The sequence below is a fragment of the Schistocerca americana genome, chromosome 4 (assembly GCF_021461395.2).
Source record: "Schistocerca americana isolate TAMUIC-IGC-003095 chromosome 4, iqSchAmer2.1, whole genome shotgun sequence".
Classification (NCBI taxonomy): Eukaryota; Metazoa; Arthropoda; class Insecta; order Orthoptera; family Acrididae; genus Schistocerca; species Schistocerca americana.
In genome coordinates this window covers 770,320,338-770,323,525 of record NC_060122.1, presented here as the reverse complement: position 1 = coordinate 770,323,525, position 3,188 = coordinate 770,320,338, and the positions used below count along the sequence as shown (strand labels likewise).

Sequence of the window (3,188 nt, the reverse complement as noted above, 5' to 3'; positions counted from 1 at the left end):
ACAAAAAGGGGGCGACTGGAAAATGGAGATAAAAACCTTAAAAAAGTAGCGCCCACAAAAAATCACACACGGGGACAATTAAAAGAACACAAGGCGAAGTACAGCCCGAGCATAAAAGTTGCGACAGAAGTGGCACAGAACAATCACGGACAGCAACACTATGTACAAGTCCAGCACACGATTAAAATCACAGCTCTTGGAAGCACTGGAGAACAGCACCAAACACAACACAGATGAAATAGGTCCTACCTTCTTGCCAATATGTAGCAGCCATTGACGTATTACTGTACGAGTGACATGGTTATAATATTCAGACTACGGAACTTTTTCCATGTTATGTTGGTACAGATGCATGTACATTGTTAATAACAGCAATTCAGTATATTGTTTTTATTGCACCTATAGTTAGAACTCTGTTTGAAGCAGCACACAGATCATTAATCTCTACATCCGTTACAGATTGTCAAATCACACCAACGATCTATCTTGCTGATATTTGGCGCCATCTATAAATTATTCTTTAAGTAAAAGGAAACACATACCTCGTCACGACGATTAAAAAGAAGGTACAAAAGAAGAATATTCAAATAAAATCAATTGCAATAGTCATAGCATCCATCACGAACCTCCTAATGATTTGTAACTACTTTATGAAATTTTTTTGTTGACGCTACATATGCTTCTTAGAAATTAACAAAACAACTGGCTCATAAGGAGTGAATCAAGCATTTTTACATCTTCTATTGTTAACTGTTAGGCAACGGCCTTGCCGCAGTGGATACACCGGTTCCCGTCAGATCACCGAAGTTAAGCGCTGTCTGGCGTGGTCGTCACTTGGATGGGTAACCATCCGGGCCGCCATGTGCTGTTGCCATTTTTGGGGTGCACTCAGCCTCGTGATGCCAAATTAGGAGCTACTCGACCGAATAGTAGCGGCTCCGGTCAAAGAAAACCATCATAACGACCGGGAGAGCGGTGTGCTCGCCACACGCCCCTCCTATCTGCATCCTCAACTGAGGATGACACGGCGGTCGGATAGTCCCGATGGACCACTTGTGGCCTGAAGACGCAGTGCTATTGTTAACTGTTAAAAATTGTGGCAGTAAGTAAATACTGCATCGTTAATAATTGTACGTTATTTTATTTTATTCCTATGCAAATTTTTTGGTTTATTAGAAATCACGCTGCTTTACTATGAAGATTACGTGTTACGTGGTTCATATAGAGGGCGCCATACAGCCAACCGATGTGTTCTCTGCAAAGCCTAGCTTCATTACACAATAGTCTTAAATGAACTGTGACAGGAGCCCGAACGAAAGGTGAAGACGTAATAAGGAATGAATAGAAACTCTGAGATACTGGTTCGTAATGTAATGTACAATTGATATAATGTCATGAGTTGTAATTTTTTATATTATGCCCTCACTATGTAATTCTTTTATTTTTTAGCACTGATAATGGCTACTCACTAGCCTTAATAAAGCTAGAAAAGAAACGACGACTGATTGCTGCTCTCTATCGTTTTGACACTCTTAAAGCTTTTTAACTGAAAAAAACGTTATTATCATTCCACATTTTTATTATTTTTCATGTCTACATATTTATTTCTCTAAAAAGTCACCCTGTCGACGAATAAATTTCTCCCAGTGAGATGCCATTCTGTTGACTGGGTCAATTAGAATGTCTCGCTCTGTTCATGGAGCCACAACATCGCCTCTGCTTGCACCGTTTCATCACTGTCAAAGTGAAATGCTCAAAGGTGCTGTTCAAGTTTTGAAAAGCGATGAAAGTTGACTGGAGCCAAGCACGGACTATATGGAGAATGACTGATAACAGTGAACCCAAAGCGTCAAACTGCAGCAGATGTCGCATCGCTCGTGCAAAGTCTGGCCTTATCATGCTGAAGGAAAGGCTGTTCCACGTGTGGACGAACTCCTCGAATTCGAAACTCTATTACAGTATGCTATTTCTTAAGCACCGACGTATTTCCGCAACACACCGCCATGTCAGACTCTACAATTCGGAACCCTCTTGGCGGCAGAAGGCAGCAAATACACGGACATGAAAGATAAATATGTAGAATGTTAATAACGTTCGTTTTAATTTAAAAGCTTTAACTGTTTTCATGTAAACAAATTCGAGGGCATTAGTTGTCAGCAGAAGTTGAATATGTGTATTTATAATGTAATTGTAGTCTACTTAAAAGTTTTTACAACTCGTGTATTTCGCTTTTTATTGCTCAGACTTGATTGCCACTTCCGCACCATGCAGATGTCTAAATAATTTCGTGAATCGTTTTGATCCTCTAATGACTTTACTAGACCATAAACGATGGGATTATCTGCAGCCAGACTGTAAATAGTTCATACGTATTAATAATGGCAGAGGATCTGTACGTTTACTTGGGGAACCTAAGGGGCCCTTGAATTTACTAAACGAACTGATAATTAAATGTGATTTTCTTCTCTGCCTCTAGTATGAATCCTTCGTGTTAATGCGTCCAGAGCCTGTACAAGAAAATATCTCGTCCTATGAGTTCCTAAGCTATCTGATCTGTGAGATCTCCTGTTTTACAATTCTTCCAATTAATTTCGCGCTTGTTTACGACATACTCACAGCATATATTATGGCGAAAGTCCACTTGTAAATAGTTTAGAAGTATCCCCCACTCCATCTTTCCCAGTGTCTGTCTTTTAGTACATCAGTTGTTTACATGATTCGGGAAATTTATTTCAACTTTGTAGTTGGATACCGTTTCTGTACACACGATCTCCGGTTAATTTAACGGAGGACACTTGTTTACGCCATCTGCTTACCAAGTGTGTAAGATTGGTGACCAAACAAGGTTTTGCCGAAGCAACCGTGGAAAATAGAAAAAACACACACTTCAGCTTTCCTGTGTACTTTTTTGGTATTGCTTAGAGCTTTCATCATTTCCCTCGGATTCGGTGATATTTTCCTACTTGGATGGGCACCTTTATCCACTTTCTGGCTCCCATTGCTTCTTCTGCATTGAAACTATGGAGCAATCGTTTGGTTCTGCAATGTCGATGGCAATTTGTGTTAAGCCCGACGTGCCTAAACCGAACATCATATATTCATATGAAAGAGTTTGCTCTTCCAATTCACTGGGAGACACTTTACTGCGGCAAAAAAAGTTATATCCCCGTTTACGTTTTTATTATGAG

The 3,188-nt window shown here is 40.0% G+C and overlaps 1 pseudogene; it reads left to right on the top strand.

The window, feature by feature from the left end:
- The first annotated feature begins 756 nt into the window (after positions 1 to 756).
- On the top strand, positions 757 to 874 carry LOC124614427 (annotated as a pseudogene).
- Positions 875 to 3,188: the final 2,314 nt, after the last annotated feature.